Below are 18,930 nucleotides of genomic sequence, written 5' to 3' on the forward strand. Positions count from 1 at the left end.
AATTTTCTACTCTCATGTAATTTCGTATCAGTACTTAGCATCCTTTTATTTCAACTTGAAGAGCTTCTTTTATTATTTCCTGTAAGGGAAGATTACTAGTGCTTAACTCTCTCAACTTTGGTTTGTTGGGAAAGTTTTTATATCTCCCTCATTTTTAAAAGAAAGTTTGCCACTACTAAGTGTTCTTAGTTGTCAGTGTTTTTTTTTTATTATTATTATTTTTTGAGATGGAGTCTTGCACGGTTGCCCAGGCTGGAGTGCAGTGGCGCAATCTCGGCTCACTGCAAGCTCCGCCTCCTGGGTTCACGCCATTCTCCTGCCTCAGTCTCCCAAGTAGCTGGGACTACAGGCGCCCACCACCACGCCCAGCTAATTTTTTGTACTTTTAGTAGAGACGGGGTTTCACTGTGTTAGCCAGGATGGTCTCGATCTCCTGACCTTGTGATCCACCTGCCTTGGCCTCCCAAAGTGCTGGGACTACAGGCGTGAGCCACCGCTCCTGGCTTTTTTTTTTTTTTTTTTTAATTTCAGTACTTTGAACATATTACCCCACTCATCCCTGGCCTTCAAAGGCTCTGCCCAGAAATCTAACAATAATCATAAGTATTCTCTTCTATGTGAGAAATCATTTTTCTCATACTGCTTTGAAAATTCTTTGTCTTTGAACTTTGAGATAATTTTTCATGCTTATCCAACCTGTTTTCTTTGTTCTTAGTGGGCCCCAGGTATGTAGAGCATGACAAGTCCCATCAGCATTTTCAGATAAGTGACAATGAAGCCACTTCCTTGGGCATCCCCTGGAAAAGTTGGATTATCAAAGGCTCTGTCCAATTATTTTCTTTCTCAGGAAGAAGTTGGAATCTGAGATATTAAGCCTATTTGCTTTGTACTAAGCTGGAGGAACCAGTTATGTGCCAGATCAAAATGCCATCTTTGTTCTCACTGGCCTTCAGCCATCTAGCATATGGCGGGTCCTGTCAACACTCTGAGAAAGGGAAGAGAGAAGGATGTCCTTTGAACATACCATCAAAAAACTGCTACATTGACCAAGTAGTTCCTTTTTCTCCCTCTGAATGGAGAACCTTGGAGATGGAGGGTTTAATCCTGGTTTTATGACACTGTGGCAGGAGTAGAGATTATGTTTAAAGAGTGTGTCAAATTTTTCTTCCAGCTTCAATGTAGATGGTTTCTCACTCACTCAGGGTGCAGGACCCTCTCAACTAGTATCTAAGTTTGTCACAAAGGAAATGTATCCATCTATTATTGTTGATTTAGTGTTTAGAGGGGGAAGGAGGATTCAAGGCTTTTTCTTTTACCGTCTTGTTGATGTCTACCTTCCTCAATTGTATTTCCATATGACAACAATAGGTAGTTTAAAAGTAATACGTTTAAAATAATACCATTTATGATGGCATCAAATAACTAGTAATGCATCCAATAAAAATTTAGAAACTCTACTACAGAGAAAACCCTAAAACATTATTGGAAAAAAATGTTTCAAACAACCATAAATGGAAGAATAATTCATATTAATGGATTTGATGAGTCAATATAGCCAAGATGTTAATTCTTCCAAAATTAATCTGTAGCTTTAATGCTTTCTTTATAAAACACTAGCAAGTTTATTGTGGAATTTGACACCCTCATTCTAAATTATTTAGCGATACGCAAAGAGACAAAAGTAGGCAAGATGATCATAAAGAAGAATAAAGTTGGTGGAATTACATTACTAGATGTCAAGGCTTATTATAGTAAGCTAGACACTGTAGTGTTTGCATTAGAATATCAAATAGACAAATGGAACAGGAAAGTCTAGAAACAATCCTTCAGATATAATGTCATTTGTTTGATACCTAAGTAGCATAATAGAAAGAGAAAATGGTGGTATTTGCAATAAATGGTGCAGGATCAATTGGATAGTCATATGCAAAAAATTAGATGACTCCCCCTCATATTATACACAAAATCTAATCTCAGTATGATTAAAGATAAAAAATTTTAAAATACAATATTTGAGTTTCTAGAAATTGTCATAGAATATTTTCATGCATGTGGGTAGAAATAGATTTCATGAAGAAGGCACAAATATCTCTAAAATAAACAAAACATTTGATATATTGGACTACCTTAAATTTTAAGGTAAAATAACGAGGACTATCTTCTTATTTTAAGGTAGTCCAATGTATCAAAACATTACTTACATTAATTAAAATATGATACATTACTTATACTAATTAAAATGTACCATTAAAATGGAAAAGTCAGACCACACAATGGGAAAAGATATTTGCAATAAATACAATTAACAAATAACTCATATTAAGATGACTAAAATAACTTCTACAAATCATCATGAACAAGATCAACAACTGAATAGATAAATGAGCAAAAGACTTGTTTAAAGATGATAAACATATGAAAAGGGGCTTAATTGATTTTGTAATCAAGACAATTTAAAATCAAATGATATGCTACTAAGCCCACAGAGGAATGACTGAAATTAATGTATCTGACAATAGAAAGTGTTAGCAATGCTATAGAGAAACTGAAAATCTTTTGATGCTGGTGTGAGTGCAAACGGATACATCCACCTTAAAAAAACTTCAGCAATGTGTACAAAGATGAATATATTCTTATCCTGTAGCTCAATAGTGGCACTTATAAGCATGTACAATGTTGCACAAATACATGTAGAAGAATGAAGAAGATGCATTTTTATGATAGCTGGAAACAGAAAGCAACCCAAATGTCATTGGAAGAATAGATACATTCTGGTATATTTATCTTATAGTGGGATACCATCCTTCACCAGTCATTAAAGTTGAGCTACACAGAGCACTATGGAATCTCACAAACATTGCATTCAGTGAAATAGGGCAAATATCAATATCACAGAGTAAATATTATTTATTCTAGTTTAGAAAGGTCAAAATAGATAAAAATCAATCTGTGAAATGTTAAAAGTTAAAATGACATTTAGTTTTGTAGAAGAGGCAGAAAATAGTGATTGAAAATATGTATAAAAACAGCTTCTAAGTTGTTGCTAATGTTCTGTTACATGAATGTGAAAAGTCGTCAAGTGGACACCTGGAATATCTGTACTATTTTAATGTTATTAATTGTCAGAAAGAGGTTTTAATTGGCCTTCCTAATGTATTAACACTGGCACAGTCAGCCGAGGTCCCTTTGTTGGAAATATTCAATGACCCTGTTTCAGAAGGGAGTATAGGTAGAGCTATGAGTAAGGGGAAATAATTAGGAAAACAAAATGTGCCATACAGGTAACGCAAGAAGTGTCAGCTTGGGTGCAAATAAGCACCAAAAAAGTTAACTGAACCATCAAATGAGAAGGAATTGTGATAGAAGAGACAGGAGGGAAATGTTCATTTGAAAGTAAGAGTAAATAGTGCTTCAAAAACAAGAAAGCATTGAACAGAATAAAATGCTGCCAAAAGCTCAGGTATAAGAATTGAAAGGAGTAAGTCACTTAAGGGTCACTGGTGACTTTACTGACAAGAGTTTTAGTGTCATTAGAGGGGCAGAAACGTGGTTGCTAGCAAAAGCCTGATTGTGGTAGGATGAAGAAAAAAAATGGGAGCAGGAATGTGATAAAAGCTATAGACCTTCTTGCCTGAAAAATGCATATGCATGCATACACATAAAATAATTCCCTCCCTTTCAAGGGGTCTATGTATCTTTTGAAGCACATTTGTCAAGCCTAAGGTTTAACTCTGGATATTCTTATGAGGATCTTGCTTATGAAGAAATGAGACACCAATACTTAAAGTGAGAAAAATGATGGGAAATATATGAGGTTTTAACGTGTTTCTATTGGAGAATTTGAAAATAGTTATAAACTTTGAGTGACAGCAAATAGAGAGGAAGAGGCTGTAAAAGCACAAGACAGAGGAAATAACAGAAGGTCAAGGTTACTATTATAGAGAAAATAGGAAAGGATATAAGCAAGACCAAAGGCAGGGGCAATAAACAGTAGAATTTCCTCTTCTTCTGAGACTGTAGGAAATAATTTGATGGTAGGTGCAGCTATAAATAAACTTTTAGATGTGGGAGCATAAATTTGTTCAACTTCATTGCCATTAGTTTTCTTAATGCAGAAAGAAAAGTATCATCTGTATAACAATGGGAGAGAAGATAAAGAGATTGAATAGATTGATTTGGAGATTCAGATAATCTTTCTGATATTTATCACAAGTGTTTTCATGAGCAGATGATTTGAGAATCACATTTTAGGTATTTACACTAAGATACAAAACTAAGACATAGACCTTGCCATGGAGGAATTCGCAGCATAAATTAACAATGGAACAAGTTCCCTCACATGACAGTTACCATCTGAAATACCAGAATGAGGATTATGAAATTGGACCACAGTTCAACAGGGAGGAATATCTATCGTAGAAAAGGAGAATGATACATATGTGTCATACCTTTCACATGGGCAGTACCTTATTACTCTCATGTTACTGAAAACACATCATCGTTTATAAGATCCTATGAAGTCAGTTTAGGAATGATCTCAATTTTATTCCAAATTGTATTTTACCTTTGAAGTAAAATCTCCTATAAGATTATTCTTTTATAAAGAAAGATTTCCTGTTTTGTTCTAACTGTACCTCCTTCAAAACAAAAAGGATCTGCTATGCTAGCATTACTTGTCTTGATTATACAGATGTTCATCAGACTCTGAATTTCACTCAATCTTTCCAAACAAGTCTCATCATTTGCTTCTACTGTACACACTCCATGGAATCCTTTTTGTAAATTTTTTACATAATAACAGGAATATTTTATTATAAAAAGCAAATAAGCACGCCTTGCTTATTCATACACAGGTGAGATAATGCATGGGTAACAAATAGCACTTAACAATAAAGGCAATTCTAATTATAATTTTATTACAAACTTTTGCTACCTTGTCTGATATTTATCTTTCTTTCCAGTGCTCCCTCCACTTCCTATCCTTTTTCAATTATTTTATTCATTTACTATAGACCTATCAGTAGACCTCCACTAGCATTGTCTTAGTTGCCTACTTTATCCATTATCACATTGAGGATTGAAAAATTTCCTGTAATAGACTAGTATGTATGAAAATGATGCTGAAACATAAGCCAAATGATTTAACAGTGTAGTCAGTGTATCTGGCGAGAGAGTCATTCTAGAACTCTGAAATGGTGCATCATGGTATAATAAAAAGAGATCAAGATGTGAATGTTAGGTTGCTTGGATTCTAATTTCTGATCTGCTACTAATGCTGCATGTACTTGGGCAAGTCACTTTACCATCCTACGCTTACTTCATAAACAGAAAAATACGTTGAGAGGTTGAGGGATTAGCACTCATCAGAATAATTTCTAAATTTGTTCCTCTTTGAATTTGTTTCTCTTTGAATTTGTAACTCTTTGGTTCATTCTCCAAATAATCTAGAACTGAGAGTGACCTGGGTTCTAATTTGGGCTCTACTGTTACTTAGCTGTAAGTTCTTGAGAAATCAAAATCTTTTGGGGTCACAGTTTCATCATGTGAATATTAAAGAAATCCTCTGCATCCTAAAACATGTAATACATACTTGGTGCATCGTAAGGGTTCAGTAAATATATGCTGTATACGAGTGGAGATATAATAGTTATTTTTGAAATTATTTTACTTGTCTGTTCCCCCATTTGCAAAGAGAAAAAACTTATATCCTTTGCTGTTACTCATTCATCATGTATCTTGCATAAGAAAAAAAATTGATTGAATTAAAATCATTATCACCATAGAAATTCCACACTTCGAGCATTCCTTCTCTAACTCAGAGAAATGAAAACATGTCAAAAGAGAAAATTCAACTACATTGTTGATCTCAAAAACAAGATGAATCTTTCTGTGAGCAATAAATGGAATATAAGTGCAAGTCAGTGTCAGACGTGACTTCTGGACTTTTGTTTAAAAAGCAGAAGGGACAGTTAGTTGCGTGGCTCCTGTGAAGTCCATAGAATGAGGGTCTTAGCATAAATTAAGATAGGGATAGGCTCCCTGCTTGAAACTGGAGGCCATGTTGGGGCTGCCCTACTTGCAAATATAAGTTGAAAAATTCTTTTCTGGACTGATGCTTAGGACTACAATTTATTAAATGTTGAATGCCTAGGGAGTAGGAGGACATAATTATAACCTTATGACTACCCTCTCTGATTTCCCCAATATCATTATAGGGAAGGAGCCATGGACCACCAATGTATGATTTGGTTCTAGACTGGGGTCCATGAAAGCAGATTAAGAAAATTGGAAAACTTTTGGCCTGGTGCGGTGGCTCACGCCTGTAATCCCAGCACTTTGGGAGGCCAAGGCGGGCAGATCACGAGGTCAGGAGATCGAGACCATCCTAGCTAACACAGTGAAACCCCGTCTCTACTAAAAATACAAAAAATTAGGCCGGGCGTGGTAGCGGGCGCCTGTAGTCCCAGCTACTCGGGAGGCTGAGGCAGGAGAATGGCGTGAACCCGGGAGGCGGAGCTTGCAGTGAGCCGAGATCGCGCCACTGCACTCCAGCCTGGGCGACAGAGCGAGACTCCGTCTCAAAAAAAAAAAAAAAAAAAAAATACAAAAAATTAGCTGAGCGTGGTGGCAGGCACCTGTAGTCCCAGCTACTCGGGAGGCTGAGGCAGGAGAATGGCGAGAACCCGGGAGGCGGAGCTTGCAGTGAGCCAAGATTGCGCTACTGCACTCCAGCCTGGGTGACAGAGCAAGACTCTGTCTCAAAAAAAAAAAAAAAAGAAAAGAAAAGAAAAGAAAATTGGAAAACTTTTAAATAAAGAAGGGTAAGGAGAGAGTAGAAAGTGATGGAGAGAAGATGAAAGAGACAGAGAGAGGGAGACAGAGAGAGAACCATGTAAGAGGGCCTACAATCCAAAATATAAATATCCATAAAGATAATTAAGTGAGCCCTCCCCCTATAAAACAATATTAATTCATCCTGGAATAAATTAAAATATTAGAAAATCTGAAGCAATCTTTAAATATATTTGGGATGTACAAAGAAATAATAGGTTTAACTTAAAAACTCATTGATTTTTATTCTTCATGTTTTTTATTCTTTTGTATTTATTATTTATTTATTCATCTATTTATTTATTTATTTTGAGACAGAGTCTCACTCTCACCCAGGCTGTATTACAGTGGCACGATCTCTCATCTCACTGCAACCTCTGCCTCCTGGGTTCAAGCAATTCTCGTGCCTCAGCCTCTCATGTAGCTGGGACTTGAGGCGTGCACCACCACGCCCATCTAATTTTTGTATTTTTTGTAGAGAAAGGGTTTTGCCATGTCAGCCACACTGGTCTTGAACTCCTGACAACCAGTGATCCACCTGCCTGGGCTTTCCAAAGTGCTTGGATTACAGGTGTGAGACGCCGCAATCGGCCTCTTTGTGTTTTTAAATGAATGCATTGAAGTTTCTAAATATACCTCTGTGTGCCTCTTTAGCTGCTGACCACAAGTTTCGATGGGTAGTAATTTCCCTGTTGTTTCTTAATAGTCTGTTATTTCCAAATGTTTTCCTTCTGAACCTATGGGTTGCATAAGAGTACAGTTTTAACTTTTCAAATGTAGAGATATTTAACTAACTTTTTATAGTTAGTTTCTAATTTAATAGTTATTTTTTAGAGAAAGTGACCTCTCTTTTGATTTTGGAAATGTGTTGGAAATTCCATTAAGTCATCACTCTTTATAAATGTTCCTTGTGTACTAAAAAAGAATGCACATCCTCTTGTAGGAAGCATGACTCTATAAATATTATTAGTTATAATCTGACAACATTCTTCTTAAAATATTCTATATCCTTATTAATATTTTGGCCCCTCAATTGATCAGTTTTAGGGGAAAAGTGTGTTAAACATTTTAATTTTGATTGTGAGTTTGTCAGTTTCTCCTCATAAGTCTGCTTATTTTTTAAGGAGATAAAATTCCAAACATCAAATTAAAAACTTTAAAGTGCACAATTCAGTGGCATTTAGTACATGCACAAGGTTTTACAGTAATTACCACTATATAGCTCCAAAATATTTTCATCACTCAAAAGGAAACCCTGTATCTATTAAGCACTCTCTTCCCCCAGGTCTCTGGCAAACACTACTCTGCTGTTTGAATGTATGGGTTCACATATTCTAGATTGTTTCACATAAATGGCATCACACAATATACAACATTTTGTGTCTGGCTTCTTTCCTTTACCATGAAGTTTTGGAGGTTCATTCACGTTATAGTATATATCAACACTTCAATTGCTTTCATGGTTGAATAATATTTCTTTGTATGTATATACCACTTTTAGCATATGCATCCATCTGCATATGAACATTCGTGTTGTTTCCACCTTTGGCTATTGTGAATAATGTAGTTACAAATATTCATGTAAAAGTTTTTGTTTGAATACCTGTTTTTAATTATTTTGTATATACATCTAGGAATAGAATTTCTGGGTCATATTGTATTTCTATGTTATCTATTTGAGGAACTGCCAAAATGATTTTCACAGTGGCAGAACCATTTTACTTTCTTATTAGCAAAGTATGAGTGTTCCAATTTCTTCACATCTTCACCAACTCTTGTTAAAATTTTTTATAATATAGCCATCCTAGTAGGTGTGAAGTGATAATTTATATTTGTGATTTTCATTTCTCTAATGTCTAATAAAGTTAGGCATCTTTTCATGTGCTTATTGGCCATTTGTGTATTAGTTTGGAGAAATGTCTATTCAAGGCTTTTACTCATTTTAAAATTAGGGTTGCTTTTCTTTTCATTCTTGAATTGTAAGAGTTTGGATGTCCTGGATACTAGACTTATCTGACATATGATTTGCAAATATTTTCTCCCATTCTATAGGTCATATTTTCCACCTTTGTAATGTTTTTTGATGCACAAAAGTTAAATATTGACACAGTTTAATAAGTCTAACTTATCTGTTTTTTGTTGCTTGTGCTTTTAATGTCATATCTAAGAATCTATTTCCAGTAATAAAGAGATAGATAGATAGATAGATAGATAGATAGATATAGATAATAGAAAACATGGCAATGTTGTTAGTTGCCTTCAAGTTTATAAACTTCTAAGTTTCCTTAGAAGTTATACATTGTATAATTATTATTTCAGTTGTTAAGTTTAAACATATATTCCTATTAATTTTAGCCTATATGCTTATCAATGACTTTACTATTCTGCTTCAAACATGAAGCAGGCCATAGCACATTTTGACTACTCATTTAATAACCCACAATCCATCTTCCTACTATGACATGAACTTTTAAATTATCCTTTTAAATATGTCAAATGATACTTGTTTAGTGTAATAATTACAATTGTCAACATATTTTACCAATTTTTCTACTCACTGCTATTTCTTGGATCTCCACTCTATTTTCTAAATTTCCTATTATTTTTGTTACAATATGTCCTTTAATATATTTTTTTTTCAGAATCTATGAGTGGTAAATTCTTCTAGCTCTGGGGATATCTTTAAAATCTCTTATTTTGACTTCATACTTGCATACTAGTTTAGCTAAGTGATTACAGTGTTTGTAAGTAATTTATTAATTTTTTTGTTAGCTTTTAAGACATCACTTGCTTGTTTTACTGCAATACTTCTAGATATGGATTCATCTTTAATTGTTAATATAATGCTCAGTAATTGAAGGACATTTAAATTGTTGATTTTTCTATGATTCTGGGAAACTATTTAGTATTTTCAAATACCACTATTCTGCCATATTTTCTATTTTATTATTTTTTCCCCAATTTTTCAGTATAAATTTGTTTCAAATATGGCAGTGATCACTAGTAAAAGCTTGTTCTTTCTTTGACATTGACTTTTACCTTTTGTTTCTTTACTATCTCTTGTAAGAGGAATTTTTGATAAGATTAAAATCAGGCACATGGAGAGGGCTATGTGTCACAATGGGCAAACACTCAGATGCTGAGTTTCCTGCATCTGTGAAACTAACACACTGTATAGTGACATACTTGCATCAATAATAATACCAGCAAAGTTATCAGGCATTCTTTCCTTTGGCGACTGTTCGTACTCTTGGAGTATCATGGATGTCGCTGGCATTGCCCCAGAAATCAGCTCCTGGCCTGTTGCTGAAGCAGTGTCCTAATAATCAGAAAGATGCTTGTGTAGCTGATGGTGTTTTCTGGACTTCACTTTACTCATGAGAGGTGTGGATATATCCTTGCAAATTCCAAAGTGCCAGGAAATCCAAAAGGGATTCGGTTGGAATCTGCTTATTACCTTATCTTGCACCCTGGCCTGGTTCCTGCTCCATGACTTGACTCTGTTGGATCTTGGCATTAACTCTGGCCAGGACCTGGTGACTGTTCCCTGTAATGACCTTCAGTTTCATTGGAAGGGGAAACTACAGATAATAGACATAGGAACCTAACAGCTCCCAGAAGCCAGACTGAGAAAGAAAAGCATAAAGGACACGCAACAGCATGATGCCTGAGGTAATTGGATTGTTGCTTTACCACCCTGGGCCTGTAACCTTTAGGAGTAAATACATAGAATAGGGATTTTATTGTACAGCATTTTGCTTGGCATATAACAGAAGAATTGAAGACATTTATTAAAGTATTTACTGAGAGTGCAAAGCACCCTAATAGTACCTAAATAACATCATTTTGTGGAAACTCTTTCATTTACATCTTACCCAAGCATTTTATCATTTACTTTGAGCAAACGTAAACATAATTAAACAAAAATAATAACAACAAAAAAGCATTTGTCATGAAATTTACATGTTTTGAATAGACCATTAAATATGCCTAAATTTGTCTTTATTCTCCATAAGTTCTTACTTTTTTTGGAATTTATTTTAAATTTGATAAATATTTTAGTGAATATTTAGTGATAAATATTTTAATAAAAAAGAGATACTTTTTAACATACAAAAAATATACTCACTTGATTTTTAAGTTATCTTATTTGCCTTGTGCAAAAATAGGCCCATCATCTTAAAACTTTGCTTGGCTTAATTCCGTAGTTATTCAATTGTCTCAACTGTTTGTGAGGTTAACAATTAGGAATGTTCAACAGAATAAGGCAAGATAATTGGGTCAATTCTACAGTTTGAGTTCCTCTTCACCCATTTGGATGCCCTTTATTTCGTTCCATTGTTTGATTGCTCTGGCTAGGACTCCCAGTACTATGTTAAATAGAAGTGGTAAAAGTGGGCATCTTTGTCTTGTTCCAGTTCTCAGGGGGAATGTTTTCAGCTTTTCCCTGTTTAGTACAATGCTGGCTGTGAGTTTGTTGCAGATGGCTTTTATTACCTTAAGGATGTGCTTTTTATGCCGATTTTGCTGAGGGTTTTAATTATAATGGGATGCTGGATTTTGTCAAATGATTTTTCTGCATCTATGGAGATGATCATGTCATTTTTGTTTTTTAATTCTGTTTGTGTGGTGTGTCACATTTATCGAATTATGTATGTTAAAGTATCATCGCATCCCTGGTATGAAGCCCACTTAATCATGGTGGATTATCTTTTTGATATGCTGTTGGATTCAGTTAATTAGTATTTTGTTGAGGATTTTTGCATCTATATTCATCAGAGATATTGGTTTGTATTCTGTTTTTGTTGTTGCTGTTATGTCCTTTCCTGGTTTTGGTATTAGGGTGAGACTGGCTTCATAGAATGATTCAGGGAGGAGTCTCTCTTTCTCTGTCTTTTGGAATAGTGTCAATAGAATTGGTACAAATTCTTCCTTGAAAATCTGATAGAATTCAACTGTGAATTCATCTGGTACTGGACTTTTCTGGTTGGCATTTTTAAAATTACTGTTTCAATCTCACTGCTTGGTATTGGTCAGTTCAGAGATTCTATATCTTCCTGGTTTAATCTAGGAGGATTGTATATTTCCAGGAATTTATCCATCTCCTCTTGGTTTTCTAGTTTATACATGTAAAGATTTTCATAGTAGTGTTGAATAATCTTTTGTATTTCTGTGGTATCAGTTACAATATTTCCTGTTTCATTTTTAATTGAGCTTATTTGGATCTTTTTTTCTTAGTTAATCTCACTAATGGTATATCAATTTTATTTATCTTTTCAAAGAACCATCTTTTCATTTTATTTATCTTTTGCATTGCTTTTTGTTTGTTTGTTTCTATTTTATTTAGCTCTGCACTGATCTTCATTATTTATTTTCTTCTTCTGGGTTTGAGTTTGGATTGTTCTTGTTTCTCCAGTTCTGAGGTGTGGCATTAGATTGTCTTATTTGTGCTTTCAGACTTTTTGATGTAGGCATTTAATGCTATGAACTTTCCTCTTAGCACTGTTTCTGCTGTATCCCAGAGGTTTTGACAGGTTGTGTCACTATTATTAAGAATTTTTTAATTTCCATATTGATTGCATTGTTGACCCAATGATCACTCAGGAGAAGGTTAATTTCCATGTATTTGCATAGCCTTGAGTGTTCCATTTAGAGATGATTTCCAATTTTATTCCACTGTGGTCTGAGAGAGTACTGGATCTAATTTCGATTTTCTTAAATTTACTGAGACTTGTTTTGTGGCCTATCATATAGTCTGTCTTGGAGAATGTTCCAGGTGCTGATAAAAAGAATGTATATTCTGCAGTTGTTGGGTAGAATATTCTGTAAATATCAGTTAAGTCCATTTGTTGTAGGGTATAGTTTAAGTCCATTGTTTCTTTGTTGACTTTCTATCTTGATGACTTGACTAGTGCTGTCAATGGAGTATTGAAGTCCCCCAATATTATTGTGTTGCCATCTGTCTCATTTCTTAGGCCTAGTAGTAAATTTTTTATATAAATTTAGGAGCTCTAGTGTTAGGTGTATCTATATTTAGAATTGTGATATTTTCTTGTTGGACTAGTGCTTTTATCATTATATAATGTCCCTCTTTGTCTTTTTTAACTGTTGTTGCGTTAACATTTGCTTTGTCTGATATAAGAATAATTACTTCTGCTCTATTTTGGTGTCCATTTGCATAGATTATCTTTTTCCACCCCTTTACCTTAAGTTTATGTGAGTCCTTATATGTTATTTGAGTCTCCTGAAGGCAGCAGAAACTTGGTTGATGAATTCTTATTCATTCTGCCATCCTGTATCTTTTAAGTGGAGCATTTAGGTCACTTACATTCAATGTTAGTATTGAGATGTGAGGTACTATTCTATTCATCATACCATTTGTTGCCTGAAAACCTTGCATTTTTTTTTCATTGTGTTATTGTTATATAGGTCTGGTGAGATTTGTACTTTAAGAAGTTTCTATTTTGGTATATTTTGAGAATTTGTTTCAAGATTTATAGCTCCTTTTAGCAGTTCTTGTAGTGCTGGCTTGTTAGTGGTGAATTCTCTCAGTATTTATTGTCTCAATAAGACTGTATCTTTCCTTCATTTATGAAGCTTAATTTCCCTGGATACAAAATTCTTGGCTGATAATTGTTTGTTTAAGGAGGCTAAAAATAGGACCCCAATCCCTTCTAGCTTGTAGGATTTCTGCTGAGAAATCTGCTATTAATCTGGTAGGTTTTTCTTCATAGGTTACCTGATGCTTTTGCCTCACAGCTCCTAAAATTCTTTCCTTCATCTTGACTTTAGATAACCTGATAACTATGGTCTAGGTGATGATTGTGATGAATTTCCGGGGTGTTCTTTGAGCTTCTTGTATTTGGATGTCTAGATCTCTAGCAAGGCCAGGGAAGTTTTCCTAGATTATTCCTTCAAATATGTTTTCCAAACATTTAGATTTCTCTTCTTCCTCAAGAACACCAATCATTCTTAGGTTTGGACATTTAACATAGTCCCAAACTTCCTGGAGGCTTTGATCTTTTTTTAAAAAAAAAAATTCTTTGCTGTTTTTGTTGGATTGGGTTAATTTGAAAGCCTTGTCTTCGAGCTCAGAAATTCTGTCTTCTGCTTGTTTGATTCTATTGCTGAGAATTTCCAGTGCATTTGACATTTCTCTAAGTGTGTTGTTGATTTCCAGAAGTTGTGACTGTTTTTTACTTATGCTCTCTATTTCACTGAAGAATTTTCTTTTTATATACTGTATCATGTTTTTTTTTAATTTTTTTAAGTTGGATTTCACCTTTCTCTGGTGCCTCCTTGAGTAGCTTAATAATTGACCTTTTGAATTCTTTTTCTGGCAATCCAGAGATTTCATCTTGGTTTGGATCAATTGCTGGTGAGCTGGTATGATTTTTGGGGGGTGTTAAAGAACCTTGTTTTGTCATATTACCAGAATTGTTTTTCTGGTTTCTTCTCACTTGGGTAAGACTATGTCAGAGGGGAGGTCTGGGATTCAAGGACTACTGTTCGTATTATTTTGTCCCATGGGGTTACTCCCTTGATGTGGTGTTTTCCCCCTTCCCCTAGGAATGGGGCATCCTGAGAGCCAAACTATAGTGACTGATTTTGCTCTTCTGGGTCTAGCCACCCAGTAGAGATAACATGCTCTAATCTGGTACTGGGAAGTGTCTGCAAAGAGTCCTGTGATGTGATTCATCTTCGGGTCTTGCAGCCGTGGATACCAGCACCTGTTCCGGTGGAAGTGACAGGGGAGTGAAGTGGACTCTGTGAGCATCCTGTGTTGTGTTTTTGTTTAGTGCACTGGTTTTGTGTTGGTTGACCTCCAGCCAGAAGGTGGGTGCATCAGCTGTGGTCCCATAGGGAGGATGCAAACTTGCCCTAGGGACACCTGGTTAAGTATTCAGGTTTCTCAGGTGCTGGGCAAGGCCATAGAGCTCCCAAGAGATTATGGCCTTTGTCTTTGGCTACCAGAGCAGACAGAGAAAGACCACCACCAGGTGGGGGCAAGGATAGGTATGTCTGAGCTCAGCCTCTCCTTGGGTGAGGTTTGCTGCACCTGCTGTGGGGTATGGGGGTGTGGTTCCCAGTCCCATGGAGTTGTATTCCCAGGGAGATTATGGCTGCCTCTGCTGAGTCATACAGGTTGCCAGGGAAGTGGGGGAAATGTGGCAGTTACAGGCCTCACCCCACTCCCAGACAGCCCATAGTCCCAAAGGCCAGTCTCACTCCCACCATGCCACACCAACAGCACCGAGTCTATTTCCAGTCAGCCAGTGGCCAGGGCTGAGAACTTGCCCCAGAACATGAGCCTCTTCAATGAGAAAAAAAGCAGTCTCAGTTTTTCGGTGTCTCAGCGAGCCTGCAGGGGTGATCCAGTTCCTTCAAGGGGTCTGTGGATTCTCTTCGCTTTTCTGGTATGTTCCTGCAGTAGTTCTTGGAGCAAAAGTTCATGATGTGAGTCTCCACATGCTGCTCTGTCCATACAAGTGGGAGCTGCAAGCTAGTTCTGCCTCCTATCCACCATTGTAACCTCTCCATTTTATTTATTCTGAACAAGTTTTGACATATGTTGAGATCTCTCACTCTAGCCTACATGTCTTTTAACTGAATTTTCTTATTTTCCTTTTCTGTCCCTTTATAAAAATATTTATTTATTCTGTTTGATTGGCAAGTAAAAATTGTTTCTTTGTATTGCATGTAACATAATGTTTTGAAATATGCATACATCTGAATGGCTAATTAACATATGTATTACCTGACATATTCATTATTTTTTTGTGGTGAGAACACTTACAATACACTTTCTTAGTAATTATTATAAATGCTATACATAGGAGAAAAACTACACTATATTGCTGTGGGCAACAACTTTTTACATTTGACTCCAAAAGCACAGGCAAAAGAAGCAAAAATAGAAAAATGGGATTACATTAAAATAAAAAGCTCCTGCATGAAAAAGGAAACTATCAATGGAGTAAAAAGACAACTGACAGAGTGGGATAAAATATTTGCAAGCCATTCATCTGATAAGGGGATAATACACAAAATATTTAACTAACTCAAACAAATCAATATCCAAGAAGACAAATAATCTAATTCAAAAGTGAGCAAGAGACTTAAATATACATTTCTTAAAAAATGCAAATGGCCATCGGATAGATGAAAAAAATGTTTAACATTACTAATCATTAGGAAAATGCAAATTAAAACCATAAGAAGATACTAACTCACACCTGTCAGAATGACTACTACCAAAGATGAAAGATAACTATTGAATATTGACAGGGATGTGGAGTATATGCATATACTCATATATATAATTTTTGTATGTTGATATTATATCTTTCCACTTTACTGAATTTGTTCAATACTTATAATATTTTGGTGGAATCTTTTGAGTTTTCTATGCGTGTCAGCATATCTGCACACAGGAACAACTTAACTTTTTCTTTTTCAATGTGGATACTTTTTTGTCTTTATCTTGCCTAATTGCCCTGGCTAGGACTTCTAGACCTAATATGAATAGAAGTGGTGAGAGTGGGCATCCTTGTCTTGATTCTCATCTTAGAGAAAGGCTTTCAATCTTTCACTGTTGAGTATAATGTTAGCTCTGCATTTGTCACACGTGGACTTTATTATGTTGAGGTACATTTCTTCTATACCTAATTTGTTGAGAAATTGTTTTAATCATGAAAGCAAGCAGAAGTTTGTCAAATGTTTTTTCTCCATTTATTGAGATGGTCACATGGTTTTTGTCCTCGATTGTGCTATTTTGGTGTGTCATATTTATGAATTTTTGTAGATTTGCATATGTTGAATCAAACTTGTATCCTAGGGATAAATATCACTTGATCAAGGTGAATGATCCCTATAATGTACTATTGAATTTGATTTTCTAGTATTTTGTTAAGGGTTTTTACATCTATGTTCATCACAGATATTGGTTTGTAATTTTCTTTTCTTATAGTAGTATCCTTACCTGGCTATGGTATCATGGAAATGCTGGCCTTGTAAAATGAGTTTGGGAAGATTTCCTCTTCAATTTTGTGAAGAATTTTGACAGGAATTGATATTAGTTCTTCTTTAAATGTTTGATAACATTCAGTAGTAAAGTCATCAGGTCCAAGGCATTCTTTTTTTGATGAGAGAAGTTTTATTACTGATTTAATGTCCTTATTACTAGTCTCCTCAAATTTTTTTTATCTCATAATTCAGTCTTGGTAGGTTGTATGTGTTTAGTAATTTCTTCACTTATTTTAGGTTATCTAATTTGTTGGCATGTAATTGATGGTTGTAGCGTCTTATGAGCCTTTGTATTTCTATGGTATTAGTTATAATGTCTCTTCTTTCACTTCTGATTTTATTTGAGTCTTCTCTTTTTTTCTCCTTAGTCTGAACATTTGTGGATTTTTGTTTTTCCTTTTACTAAATGAACACTTAGTTTCACTGCTTTTTCTATTGTTTTTCTATTCTCTATTTCACTTATTTCTGTTCTGATTTTTTAAAAACTTTTATTTTAAGTTCGGGGTATACGTGCAGGTTGTGCTGGTTTGTAACATAGGTAAACATGTGTCATGGGGGTTTGCTGTACAGATTATTTCATCACCCAGGTATTAAGCCTAGTATCCATTAGTTACTTTTTGGAATCTTCACCTTCCTTTCACCTTCCACCATTCAATAGGCCCCAGTGTCTGTTGTTCTATTCTATGTGTCCATGTGTTCTCATTATTTAGCTTCCACTTATAAGTGAGACCATGTGGTATTTGGTTTTCTGTTCCTGGGTTAGTTAGCTAAAGATAATGGCCTCCAGCTTCATCCATGTTCCTGAAGATGACATGATCTCATTCTTTTTCATGGCTTTATAGTATTCCATGGTGTATATGTACCACCTTTTCTTTATCCAGTCTTTCATTGATGGGCATTTAGGTTGATTCCACGTTTTTGCTATTGTGAATAGTGCTGCAATGAACATACATGTGCATGTGTCTTTACGATAGAATGATTTATATTCCTTTATGTGTATACCTGGAACCGACCCAATTGCCCTATAGGCTGTTCTTTTTGATACAGGCCTCTCATGAAAAGTATCAAAGAATCAAACCAGATTACTGCACCAGATGCCAGACCCTTCATCCACCATGATTGCTTCCTTGCCCCTCCCAAGTTTCTGTTTTGCTTACACATTGTTACATTTCTTACCTGCTGTGTAAACCCCTGTTTGGATTTGAGACTGAGCTCCCATCTCCTCAGCTGCAGCACCTGATTAAAGCCTTCTTCCTAGGCAATACTTGGCTTTTCAGTGATTGCAGAAATGAGACTGAACCCCTGGTGTTTTGGTAACATACTCAGTAATGGAATTGCTAGGTCAAATGGTATTTCAGGTTCAGGTCTTTGACAGACTGTCACACTGCCTTCCACGATGGTTGAACTAATTTACATTCCCACAACAGTGTATAAGCATTCTTTTTCTGCACAACCTCACTAGCATCTGTTATTTTTTGACTTTTTAATAATCACCATTCTGACTGGTGTGAGACGGTATCTCATTGTGGTTTTGATATGCATTTCTCTAATAATCGGTGATGTTGAGCTTTTCTTATATGCTTGTTGGCCACATGTATGTCTTCTTTTGAGATGTGTCTGTTCATGTCCTTGTCCACTTTTTAATGGCTTTTTTTCTTGTAAATTTGTTTAAGTTCCCTATAGTTGCTTGATATTAGACCTTTGTCAGATGCATAGTTTGCTAAAATTTTCTCCCATTCTGTAGGCTGTTTACTCTGTTGATAGTTTCTTTTGCTGTGCATGAGGTTTTTAGTTTAATTAAATTCCTTTCGTCAGCTTTTGCTTTTGTTGTAATTGCTTTTGGCATCTTCATCATGAAATCTTCACACATGCCTATGTCCTGAATAGTATTGCCTAGGTTGTCTTCCATGGTTTTTATGGTTTTGTATTTTACATTTAATCCATCTTGAGTTAATTTTTGTACATGGTGTAAGGAAGGGGTCCAATTTCAATTTTCTGCACATGGCGAGCCAGTTATCCCAGCTCCATTTATTGAATAGCGAATCCTTTCTCCATTGCTTGTTTCTTTCAGGT

Source organism: Pan troglodytes, chromosome X (assembly GCF_028858775.2).
Source record: "Pan troglodytes isolate AG18354 chromosome X, NHGRI_mPanTro3-v2.0_pri, whole genome shotgun sequence".
Taxonomy (NCBI): domain Eukaryota; kingdom Metazoa; phylum Chordata; class Mammalia; order Primates; family Hominidae; genus Pan; species Pan troglodytes.